Raw genomic sequence first — 13,885 nt, 5'->3', positions numbered from 1 at the left:
TAGTGAAGCCCATTGAGAAGGATAAAAATCCTTAGGTTGTGTGAAATTGGGGTCTGGACATGAAGGTCAGCTCTGACCTAAAATCGGGATTAATACTGATGTGTGTGTGTGTGAGTGAGTGTGTGAATGTGAGTGTGAGTGAGAGAGATCCATGGCTCCTGCCATTTATACCTGAGGTCCACACGGAAGTCTTTCGCTGGGGTCGTCTCGCTGTCCCGTCCCACCCTCCACTTCAAAAATGGTTTTGACAGGTTTTGATACCAGGCGACATCTTCAGGCCTGATCATGTTTTTTTTGCTGGTAGGAGATGGCATACTAAGCTAGGGTGTGCAGTTTGGCTCGGAATGCTATCTGAATTGTCTTCTGGTTGATGAAAGCATGCATGATATAATGAACAGAGAGCATCTCCCTCTCTGATCAGAGCTGATAGGCGTCAGGAAGCGTAAGGCGTTTTTGGTCATGGCGAGATGATGCGGAACTGTGTGGTTGTGTGTGTGTGTGCGTGGGCAGTCTGGGGGGGGGAGTCTGGATTGTGGTTATTGAAAATATGGGTTATTATGCTTTGTTGTTGGGGATGGATTTTTTTTTCAGTGGAAGAAAGCTGTAAAAAAATTTATCTGTGGGCCGCGGTGACCGTTGGCCAACCAGGCAAAGCCCAGCGGGTGGGTGGGTGACACCAGGTCCCTGCATACTGGGGGGCAGCCAAGGGCTCTCTGACAGCTGCCCCCTTTCTGGGTAATAATGTAAGGACACCCTTTAAGCAGAGGAGAAACCTTTGTCATTCAGTGTTCCCAGTCTGCACACGATTACACTGCATTATCACCGAATTGATTCGGCATTTGATGGCCACATGGCTTCCAAGAGCATGATGAGTACATACTTTGATGGAAACACCATGGTGACCATGACGATGGATGGATGGTTGGATGGATGGATGGATGATATCAGACTAGCCACTAGGGGATTGGACTTCTGTGTCAGGGTTAGAGGTCATGTTTGGGCTCCCTTAGTCCACATAAGGTGTACCGTATCTGTGGGTTCCCCCCACATGTTACATTTTTGGGGAGACTCTGAAGAGGGGAAGAGAGGCAGGTACCTGCGGATGGACAGTGGTGGACCAATCAGGACGGAATGAACCCTTTATAAGAGGATCGTGTTCTGCTCCCTCATTGTCATGCCTTCCTGTTGTGATACGTCGCAGAGAATTAAACGGGCCTCTTTGTGGTCACATGGTGAAGATGAAAATGGAATATTTCGATAGCCTGTCATCTCTGACATTGATGTGGTTAGGGTTTCGATTGTGTGCTCAGATGTAGATGTGTCAGGAGCGAGAAGCTATTTAAAATATTTAAGAAATGTTTTGGTTTCGTTGTCGTTGAGGTGATCTGTATCGGCAATCGGGTGTTTCCTTGTTCTTCTGTTACAGCCAGTGTGTGTGCGTGTTTGTCCTGGGGAGCCTTAGTGGGTGAATTACAGCCCTTTTTTTTCCCTCCCCCAGACCGATTGTGTGAGCCCAGGCTCTCCCGCCGTGAGATTACATTGACCGCTGTGTTTATTGCTCTTTAATTATCAATTACCAGGCCAAGCTACGGGAGCAGGAGCAAGCAGAGGTGATGATGAATGTAGAGGAAGCATTAGGGTGGGCATCCGGCCTCTCGTCTCGCCAAGGGGGGGGGGGAGGGAGTGTGCAGGGCCCTGATGTGTTAATGAAGCAGCCCCCAGCCCACACACACACACACACACCACCCCGCCGCACGCCAGAGTCACACGGCTTTTGTTCTCCTCTCCCGAACGCCATAATCTTTTGTGTGCGAGTGTCTGTTTCTGTAGCGTGTACCTTTCTCCTGCCATCACTGTCAGCCGGTGATCTGATCACAAAGGGATTCTCCTCCCTGTCGGCCCTGCTGTGGTCACCTGATGGTAAAACCTTGACGCACTGAAGGGCAATGGATTCCGTCTATGCGCTCCATGTTTGTATATTATATATGAAGTGAGAAGCAATTTAAAAAAATATATGCACATTTTCTGCAGGGCATAGGTGAGGACAAGCTGTCATTTACATATCTGTGCGACGTACGCACTTTTATTCACCTTCGTCCGTTGCACTTTATGCATTATTTTTGTCTTGTGTTTTCAGTCGTCACCTTAGTTCCTGCCAGGTGATTCCAGGGGAAAGTGAGGCGTGGGGGGGGTGGGTGGTAATTGCTAAGGTGCAGCTGTCACTGGGCCCCGCTGTGGTAATGGCCACAGAAAGGTGGTCGATAAGCTTTAGTGCTGCACTGGTGTGCCGTGTTGGCTAGGAGGGGGGTGGGCGACTTCACGTTTGGCAACGAGAGGCTTAACTCTGCGGAAGGTATGGCAGGCTGCGATTTATGTTCATTGGCAGGTGCGCTTGAAAGGGCCGTCTTGGACCAGAGAGGGAGGGTCTAATGTGTCCTGGGGGGTGGGGACTGCATAAAAATACGTTCGTATTCCTTAAATCAATGCAGGCAGTAATTGCAGTGGGAGAAACTGCTAACTCTGACCCCTACTCATTATACGGCTTCTAGAGGGAGGGGTGGTTCAAAAGTGGCACATTTAAAAGAACTGAAAGGAATTGAAGTTAATAAAATTTTATTATTTTTACAAAGCATGCATTATACGGTATGTAAACCATGACAGAAATTTGACCCCCCCCATCCCAACAGGAAAGCACAGTAATAAAACCTTCACACCCATGCCCCACCTGCATATTTGCCTGACATCTACATCTCCAGTTTACTTCAACCCTCCTCCTGTATCACACTGCCTTCATCTGAGCAACACAGGCTGATGAACAGATGAAGCGTCACGTTTTATGTACATATATGCTCTATAAGACCATCCAAAGCTTACATGATATTAAATTGTTAAACTGACTGATCTGAGACCGACTGCTTTTTATATTCTCAATTTCAATACTCTACCTGTAATAATGTCATTGTAGTTTCTGGAAAATAGATTTGGACAATAAAAATAATCAGTATATAAAATGTAGTTTTTGTGGGCGTTACTGCTTCTGTTAACCACAAAGGTATCTCGTGGAAGGTGAGTAATCTGCAGTGGAATTAGGTATTACCCAGGTGAGCCATTTTATCCGAAGCTTATTGGAACGGGCTCTGTCACCATGGTCCTGCTTGAAGAGGGACTAAAACGGATCAATGGATTGCCCTGCTGTGTATGGAGGAGAGCAGAGCAGAGTTAATTCGAAGAAACCTAAATCATTATCCAGTCTTTCTGTGAAACAATAGCAAGCGCCGCCTTCCCTATGACAGCTAGTCAAGACTGAAGGGGCACACTGGCAGTAAAGGCACAAACGTAGCCGTCACCGGCGGTTTCACTCTGGTCCAGTGATATGGCAGGTTTATGCGATATTTCTGCCTGCACTCCTAATGTATTGGCAAAATACCAGAGACTTATATAAACACTGGAATTAATTAAACACTGGAATGAATGGCACTACATTATCTGCTTGTGGCTGAATGAGAACTAATCCGAGGTAACATGATAGGAGTCCTCAACACATGAACTAAAGTAGAACACTTTATTCAACTGCTTCAGTACTAATTTTACCTTTTTTTAACTTTTTTACAGTTTTCTCGTTACAAAAGGGGGCAAGTTCAGTTGATTCATGTTGATGGAATGCATCAATATTTTCTTATGCCAAGTCTGTTTGATATAAAAGTTTAATTCGTTATCTAAAATTAGGTTGGCTAGAGAAAAAAAAAAGATGTATATGCCGAATTCCTCAGCTGGTAAACGCATTTTTATTTTAGCCAGAACAGACTAAAATAAATTACAACGCCTTTTAAATTGGGCTGACGTCATTCATATGTATTTAAATCTGCGGTCGGCCTCTATAGGGTCGCCTGACAGCGTTTAAGAAGGTTTCCTTTCCGGTGACAGGCACTCAACAGGAAGATCATATACAAACACCAGCAGTAGTACTTGTATTTGCAAATTACAAAGAGGGACGGAGATGATGAAACTGACGAGAGTTATGCCGCAAAACTTTCCCATTGGAGCAGATGGGATGATGTAACCTTGTCACGTAGCATCGGGAAGGGGTTAAGCATCCCAGGCGGACAGTCATCCCTTAGCGGGGGATTGTGCGTCCAAGGATGCGGTACTGACGCAACCGCACGGCCTCCACGGGCAACGAATATTCGTTTTACTGGTGGTTCGGAAAAGCTCATTAATATTCATCAGTGAACCGCTATGTGATTGGTCAGTGAATGCCTAAACAGAACTCGTAATAGTAGTTTCATAGTTCAATAGCCACACCTAGTGTAAGCGGTTAGCTAATTTGGCTAAGGGGTTACTACATTCTAAGTTTCCATTTAAGGACCCAACATGTTTTTGCAGAAACACTACACCATTTAATAAAGTAACGCTACTCTGCATAATCTGCCGTACCGCCATCAGCCAAAGTTTTGGCAGCAAAAAACGGGTGGCACGTGTGGATGAGAGCACGTTCACCAGCCAATCGGGTAGCGCCTCTTCATGAATATTGAGTTTACCCGAGCCGTCCAGTAAAACGAAAACTCCTGCAGGGAAACAAAGTGATAGCGCGGGCGCGGGCGCGCGCCTCAGCAGCCACCCGCCCCAAGAGCGCGCGCCGCTTTATCACGCGACTGGCGACCATTGTACGCGAATATCACGCATGCTTTCCGCATGTCAAAAGTACCGGAAGCATTTAAGATCTGTAGTCATGCATAGCAAACATAACAACAAACTGGAATTACCACTGCAGTCTACATTTTATATTGCTCTGTGTCCTTACAGAAAACTGGGTATAACCTGATAACTGTTGTAGATGGCTATGATATTCCAGTGTCCAGGTCTGCTTATTGCTCATTTGAATCCAGCCCAGTTCTGCGGAGCCCCTAAACCGCTCATTTGCCGTTTTCAGTTACGTGTGGAAAATTTTCTGCAAAGAAAATACTTTTGAATTGGGCTTTAGGCACATTAAGAAGCCTCAAAATACAGGATTAATTGCAGTAATATAACAATGATGGGGGGTTAATTTTAGTTTTAGTAACCCCCCACCCCCCACTACCGGCATTGTTAATAACACAGTACCAAGGAGAGCTGTCACACCTGTGTGCCTCCCCAGAGCTTTACAACAAAACCATCACCGGAACAGTAACCATGTTTTCTGGTCCGTAATCACTGTGGATTTGGCCTGTTTTCATTTAACTGAAATATGTGTGTGTGTGTGTGTGTGTGAGAGAGAGAGAGAGAGAGACATTCAGTGTTTTTGTACATATATGTTCTTGAACCTTTTTAAATGTCATCAATATACTCTTTTCCTTAAATCTGTTTTCAATATTATGCATAATAAAGATAAATTAATGTTAGCATCATGTTATATTTTATATAAGTAAGTGGTTGGAAGGATGTAGGATGTAGGATGGATGTACTTTAAAACAGATGAGGGGATGAACTATTTAAGGCAGCCGGTTATGGTTTTTTTAGAACCCTCCTGAACTGTGTCCAAGCACTCAGGATAGCTACTTCTTTCACACACTGCCAGTTATAGCTGGAAGTCACCCCTGTGCACATTTTGGTGCTGACTTTGACTGCAAAAATCTCTCCCCCAGATGCAGTATTTCGAAAAGCCGGGTAACAGATTGCGCCTCAACTCTGACCTGGATTCTGTCGCCCAAACTCTGGACACACACTTCGCCCTGTGCAGTCAAACTGTCTGTACTGGTGAGGTATCATTTAGGGTAAAGACACTCGGTTCAGGCTATTGGACCATAAGGCATGGAACATAACCCTGAATAACTGTAGTAAATATTCCACGACCCAACCCTAACAATAAAACTTGGCAAGCGTGGTGGGGGGGCGATGTGGTTTCCCTAGTGTCTGAGCCCCTTCCTCTCCCCACCCCCGGCCGATAATATTTAATGTCCTGCTCCCTTTAATAATATAAACATTTAAATTACCAAGTAAAAACTTATATTTTAACATTAGAGTCAATTCTCATATGGAAAACATTCACATTGAAAGAATCTATATTTTAGCATTGATCCACACATTACTGTTTATTGGAGTACCTGTCTGGTTCTACACCTGAGAAAGACTTCTAATTTATCTAGGATCGGATAAAATGAAAATGGAATATTCACTGTAAGGTATCTGCTAACCAGTATAATATAAAACACATGAGGTTGTTTAAATGGGAAGATTACAAACACAGGCCGCAAGATCAACTCATCCCTCTCTGTGAGCTTCACCGGGCTGGACGAGACTAGGGTACCCTCAGTCTGGGGCACATCAGGGCCGTCCTTCAGGGCAACAGCGGGACAGCGCGCGCGGAAACTGAGCAGACTCTCACAGCCCCTGCCAAGTGCGCTAGCAGTGGGACCCGCCGGTACCACAGCTGGGCCTGTTGCCAGCCTCGCCCAGCTGTTCGGCTTCGAATTAGCGGGACGAGGTCCCTCCTTCCTTCTCCTCCCCCTCCTCCTCCTGCATGCCAGACACAACATCTCCGAAAGCATGTTCACAAGGATGCTTGGGCGTGCCTCCTGCCAGAAGGCCCACGGAGGCTTTGGCGGCGGCATCGTCAGAGCGTCGTGGCGTGGAAATAACGCGGCTGGAGAGATTATTTTTAAAAAGGCCAGTTTTTTTCATATTGATTGAGGCAACTCAACTGTAAAGGGTGGTGTTTGTTTGCTGCGGTAATATGGTTAACGGAACAGCTAATGTAGCTGAGGCACAATTAGCCTTTTTTGGGAACCCTTTTCACAAACACACACACACATGCATGATTTTTTTCAATTGTTAGCGTTTATCCTTAACCGTTTCCTACACACACGCACACAATGCTGCCCCCCCCCCCCCCCCCATTTGTAGTCTGCCAGAACACCTCCTTTTCCTGTCTCAGGCTTCATTCAGAGTCATGTACTTCTGCACTAATTAGCTTGCCATCATAATACTTTCAGAAAGATTAGTCTGAAAACCCAAGTATTCATCAAAGAGTCGTATCCATACGCACACTGCGTCCAACCAACACTGAAAACCATTCCGTATAGTAATTCCAGGCGTAGGAAGGGCCACGATGTTTCAAGGTGAAGTTTAACATAGACAAGCATAAAAGTAAATTTTGTGATCGTCAAACTGAAACCACTGAGTTCATCTTTTGTAATTGTAATTGTAAATGTTTTGCATTTATAGATGGATCATCTATAGAATTCATCGATATGAGTCCAGTGGTATTAAATTTGTTGTTAGTAAACAGTGAAGATTTTTTTCAGTATTTCAGCATTACGTAATTCCCCCAGAGTCCCTCATTGTTTCCTGGTATTAAAAGAGAATTTGTGCAATTCTCAATTGATAACAAAATGCAAAAATGGTTGTAAACCTGTTACTAAAGTTATAAAGTATGTTTTATTATCATGATATATTACTATGATTATTCATTGTTTACTTCTTGTATTCCGTGGTTAATATGTGCTTAGTTTTCAGTATCTTTTGTTCTATATTGTCACCGTATTACAAAAAGATATGCAAACTGGTGAAGCAAGTGTGTTTACAAGTGTGCCTGTATTCCTTAAAGACAGAACAAATATAATTTATGTTGGAAATGTTATAAATGTTTGCAAAGGAGTTATCCAAATTCACCACAAGACAAGAGACTGCACCTTTGAGACATAAAAAGGTAAAAATTGAACATTCAATTCATTCCATGCTCACTTGAATGCCGTAATACAAATTCCAGGAGAAAGCTTTACATTAACTGTACCTTCATAATGCCTTTATAATACATTTGTAGAACATTTATTAGCAGCATGTAAGTATACATTAACTTCCTAACATATTTTAACAGGTGTAGTATACATTAATAGTAAACATCGCTATAATATCAAACATTACAATCGCATAATCATATAATGTTTATTGTTAATGTATATTAAAGCTGTTAAGTTGAGAATGGTGTTAAGGTATACTTAGTGCTTATGAATGTTCTATGAATGCATAATGAATACATTATGAAGGTGCACTGAATATCCTATGAATGCATAATGAATACATTATGAAGGTGCACTGAATATCCTATGAATGCATAATGAATACATTATGAAGGTGCACTGAATATCCTATGAATGCATTATGAAGGTGCAGTTAATGTAAAGGGTTACCCTATAGTATGCTCTCTATTTGTGAATAAGTGTAAAGTGTGATGTGTTCAATTTCAGATGCAGCCTTTGTCAAATTCAGGGTAGAAAAACCACATGGGATTACTGATGTTGTTCATTTTATTAAACTGTAGGGGAATTAAAAAAATTAATTAGTGAGGAAGCTGGCCCTCCTGCCCTCCAGGTTGTGGCAGGTGTTAACGTGCCGTGTTTCTGGTGTCATGTGGCTGAGGAATCCAACCTCCAGGAGGAACCGAAAGCAGGAGGCCGCTTCTGTTCCTGTACTTATGGCCTGATGTTGCGGGTTCCTCCCCTGGGTGTTTCATTTTGATGAGTCAATGTTTGTAATTCTGCCTGCAAGGCACGGTCAGGAAAAGGTCAAGGAAACCTGTGACCTCAGCCAAAGGGTCACAACACGCAAAGCCAGGTGCCTGTAGTTTCGTTGGCATACACGCTTTCGTCATGGTAACGGTCGTAAGGGTCCTCCGACACGAAAAAGGATGAGGGCAAACCGTGGCAGAAGCGATTCTCTGATCGCTCCACGGCACTTTTTTAACGTAAAGGGGGTGAAATAAAGCCGTGATTCCGCTGGCTTTGTTGGCACGGGCAGGTTGGCAGACGAGGCTCACTGTGTCCGCCGCCCGACAGACAGCCGGCTCGCCGCTTCGCACGTGTGTGCGGCCCTGCGGAGCTGCCAGGGCCTCATAGACGTGTGCCACTTGGACCCGGTTGCTTCTCCATCTAGCCACACAGTCACGTGCACATGTGGCGGGCGTGCAGAGGTGAGGAGGGCGCAGCGTAGTGTAACTGAGCGCTCCAGCCTTTGTTCGGATAAGTCTCTGGGTGAAAACTGCTACCGGGAGGAGCCACCGAGGGCCACACCAGGGAGAGCTCGTCAGGCCGGTCCAACGGCATGTGGTTTATCGCTCCCAGATGCACGCTGGGGCACACGTGCGCCCGGCCGACTGGCATCTGCTCGTTTGCTTCTGTCTAGTGGTAACTTGGTGGCTAAACCGCTAACGCTCGCGTTCTGCCTTCTCTGATTCAGAGCCACGAGCCCACGCACAGCTACTCCTGTCCCCTGAAGGCGGGGGGCAGACAGGGATGCGGACCCCCGACAGGAACCCGCTCATGCGAGAGACGCTTCCCATCAGGGGAGCCTCCCCGGAAATTAGCCATTTTAGCTCACGCCAAGTGACAGCTGTTCCTCTCTGAGCGCCTTCTTTTCTCTCCCTCCGACTCCCTCAACCAACCCCCCCCCCCAGCCGCCACCCCTAATGCTCCCCCCCAACCCCCTTCCCACGACCTCCCCCATTCGCTCCTCTGCGATTCAGCCCCCTAGAGAATCAATCTGCAATCAACTGAGCCTAAAAATAGCCCGGGTATGCTCCGCCGCAGCTCCGCCAACTCCCAGACCGGCGCTGGGACACGCTCCACCTCAACCCCACTCACCCGTCGTGGCGCACTAGCACACGCTGGTGACAACCCCCCGCCCCCGCTCCCTCACCCGTGCCGTCACGGCCCTCTGCGTTCCTGGATGGTCCCGGCGCTGTCGTAAACAGCGCCCCAACCATAGCTGTCCATTACTCTCCGGGTTATGCTACAGGAAGGTTTGCCGTAATCACATGACGTCTGAAGGAAATATCAGCGACCGCGAGCAGGATGGTTTGGTGCTGGAGTCACAGTAGATGGAGACAGTGCAGGCAGGCTGCAGCCCTTGGCAGAGAGCCAGCCCTGAAGATAGCCACTCCCTTGTGCTCATTTTCTGCGGGTCTCTAAATTGCTTTGTACTCTCTCCACCATATTTGCGGCAGAGTAGGGGAACTCCGGCTGACAATCCCCAATCGATTTTCCGGCTTCAAATCCCACCTTCCACGGGTCCGTTTTTCTGGATTAGGAGGACCAATCCATTTGGGACTGTTGAATAAATGCATGACCCCTAAATATTATGTTTTAGGTCATTCTTTTTCTTCCTGTTAAGATCATTAATAATTTCGAGAGGCAAAGGGGGAATTATTTTTTAAATCCTACAAGCTCAGCTGCCTGTAGTGACACTGTATTTTTGGCAACAAAAAAAAACACATACTGTATTCAGTTTGTCTGAAGCAAAATCCACCAGCAAGCAAAAAAAGTGTGACCATTGTAGCTGTGAAAAAAGGTCACGTTGATCAATTGATCCTCTGTGCCATTACCAGGCTGATATGCTTGAGGCCTATTGATTTTTTTTTTATTGATCAATTGAGGGTTTTTTGTTAGGATGTTAACAGACACAAATGTCTCTTTTCCTGGTCCCCGTGAGGCTATTGTGACCGGTGTGTGTCTGTATGTGTGTGTGTGTGTGTGTGTGTGTGCACATCTGCTTGTGACTGTCAGTAAACATCGCTGTCTGCGTGTACAGTATCTGTGTATACCTCTATGTGTGATTCTGTGTGTCTGTCTCCTTGGGCGTGTGTTTGTGTTCCTGGGCGTGTGTCTGTGCATGTATGCCTGTCTAACTGTGCGTGTCTGAGTGTGTCTCTGTGCATCTTTGTGTATGTGTCTGAGTGTCTGTGTGTCTGTGTGTGTCTCTGTGAGTGCGTCAGTGCATGTCTGTGACTGTATCTGTGTGTGCGTGTGTCTGTGTGTGTCTCTGTGACTGTATCTGTGAGTGCAGGTGTCCATGTGTGTTTGTGTCTGTGTGACTCTTTGTGTCTGTGTTTGTGTGTCTCTGTATGCCTGTGTGTGCACGTGTGTGTGTGTGTACCTCTCTCTCTCTCTCTCTCTCTGTTTCTGTGTGTGCATGGCATTACAATGGCGCCTCCACTTCCCCCCCAGACCCCTGACCTTAACATGTCCCTATGGCCTCCCCAGAGATGCTTTTTTTTATTCATCTTGCACAGCAGCAAACAGAGACCCCCACGTGTCTCCAAACGCTGCCTATTATTCTCCCTAAAGTGACCCTCCTGCTCTGCGTGGGACACGTCCCACCCCCTCCGGGGGATTGGACCATTTTGCATATGATGTAACAAAGGCGGAGGAGGGGGTGGCCCACCCTCACCGCTAACCCCTTCCCGCGCATTTGCGTTCACTGACACGCACGAGAAGTGTTACACGCAATGACTAACCCTTAACCCTTCAGCTGTGCCCAGATCGGTGTATCTAAGCAAAAGCTACCTCCCTGCCCCAAAAACGGACAAGCAGCACAGAGAGTGTAGAATCCAGTCAGAGCTTCGCTGTGTGGAACAGCATATCCTAGTGCGCATACCCTAACACACCCTTGCACGGCCACAAACAGACACGCCCACCCAGACACACACACACACACACACACGTGCAGTGTATTCTCTGAACACACCACTGTGCTGATGGCAGATTTAATTGTCTGGAGCAAAGGGCAGGGTAAACGGCACGCCTCCGAGACGGTAAGTGCCAGTGTTACCAGGCAGCACTGCGTATTAATGGAGACGGGCAGCAGCGGTGGCGGCGGACCGCGTTAAGTCTGCCGCTTCCTCCCCACAAATCACATTGCCGGCCCCCAGCGATCACACACTGACGATCTGCTCATCCATCACCGTCTCCCTGGCTCTCCTCTCCCTCCATCTTCTACTCTCAGGCTTTTCTGACTCCGCCGCCCCCATTTTTATCTCCCATTGTCTGGTTTTCCTCCCCCTCCCCCATCTCTTGACTCTACCTGTTCAGGAAATCGGTGAATATAGCTAAGTGCCTTATAATTAGATAATGGATTATATCTGCACCAGGCTGGGAAGAGGATGGGGTTGGGGGCGACGGGAGGGGGGGGGGGGGGCGACGGGAGGGGGGGGGGGCACACTGGGGTAATTAAAACTGAAGGCACCAACAAACAAACACCACCATCTGTCCGCATTGTCGACGTCACTGCTATGGGGCGATCTCCCATCTAGCAAGGGCTGTGAAACGTGGTGCCAGCGTCCCCCCCCCCCCATAATGGCAGAGGAGAAGAGCTGCTGGGGTCATGCTGGGGGGGGGGGGGGCAAAGCAGGCACCCCTCTGTCCAGCCTGCACCGCCGCCCCCTCTGCTCCATGCTCTCCCCAGATGCTCATCGCCACTCATTAACCTTGTCACGTTTAGTGGATAAATTAAGCACCCACTAATAATGATGCACTGCACCCCCCATCCCGCCAGCCCACGTACAGCACCCCCCCCCCCCCCCCCCCAAGTTCCACAGACCATTTGCACAATCGGTGTCCAGCATATTGCTAGATAGGCTGCACGACGCTTGAGGTGAGCAGAGATAATGTGGACTGTCTGGCCAAAGGGGGTCGACTGCGGTCTGGGGAGCATAGCGTGTGATGTAGCTGCAGGGGGCGCTATCTCTGCTGGAAGGCTCCTGTTAGCTGGCAGTCCTCAGATGACCCAGGGTTCAAGCTCATGCGCTCCAAGGACAACGAGATAAAAACCTGGCAGAGGGTGCTGGCCTAGTACTTCATGGAAAAAACGGGATGTCCCCCCCCCCACTGCCTCTGTGTTTTGGTTAAATATCTGCACCCAGTGTGTGGGAAATGGCAGGGCCTCGCAAAGGACATTGCCTGTTTTCTCAGAGCCTCCCAAGAGGGAGTGTCGTTGAGGGGGAGGTGCAGCAGGGCCAGACCGCCGCTCTGTAACCTGACTCCAGAGGGACGGCATGGATGGTCTCGCTGGGAGACCGTGTCAAAACACGTGTTGGGATAATGGTTTTAATATGGCCCTAAATTGAAATCAGGCCAGCCGCGATGACGGTGTCAAATAAACCCACACACACACTTCACATGTGAGGATCTATATCGTGCCAACAGCTCATAAATCACCTATACTAAATCTGCTGTTCAAGTAATCATTCGCTTTGCCGTTTTTATTATGGGCTGGTGCCCCATCCTGGGTTGTTCCCTGCCTTCTCCTCATAGGTTCCAGACCACTTGTGACCCTGAATAGGACAAGTGCTTTCAGAGGATGGATGAATCTGCTTTTTGCACATTTACGTTTAGTGTATGTGTGAGCTTCAGTAGGTATAATTTAAGAATATAATTTTAACAGGGAACAGTTAATTTTAGCCTTTTCCTAAGTGTCATTAAATACAGTATATACAGTATGAGCATGGAACAGTGAATCTTTGCATGTGTGTGTAAATACAGTATATACAGTATGAGCATGGAACAGTGAATCTTTTCCAGCACGTGAGTAAATACAGTATATACAGTATGAGCATGGAACAGTGAATCTTTGCATGTGTGTGTAAATACAGTATATACAGTATGAGCATGGAACAGTGAATCTTTGCATGTGTGTGTAAATACAGGATATACAATAAGGGGTATGGAACGGTGAATCTTTGCCTGTGTGTCAATAAATATATACAGTATGAATATGGAACAATGAATCTTTGCCTCTGTGAATAAATACAATAGATACAGTATGAGTATGGTGTATGAGTAACAGTGATTCTTTGCCTGTGTGTGTAAGTACAGTATGAATACGGAACAGCAAATCTTTATCTGTGTTAATATACTATATACAGTATGAGTATGGAACAGTGATTCTTTGCCTGTTTGTTTGAGTACAGGGTACAGTATGCCTAGTATGAGGAAGAGGCAGCCCTATGCGTCAGGAAGGATTGCAGTGTCATCCCAGCTTCCCGGCTCCCTCTGCCTTCCATGGAATTCTCCAGGTCACTGCAACCCACTGCCAGATAAGCAGTGATTGGAAATGAAAGGGCTCGTGGAGCAGCTAT

The sequence above is a fragment of the Paramormyrops kingsleyae genome, chromosome 5 (genome assembly GCF_048594095.1).
Source record: "Paramormyrops kingsleyae isolate MSU_618 chromosome 5, PKINGS_0.4, whole genome shotgun sequence".
NCBI classification, from domain to species: domain Eukaryota; kingdom Metazoa; phylum Chordata; class Actinopteri; order Osteoglossiformes; family Mormyridae; genus Paramormyrops; species Paramormyrops kingsleyae.
The sequence above is the reverse complement of the archived record's forward strand: the minus strand, read 5'-3'. Positions refer to the sequence as shown.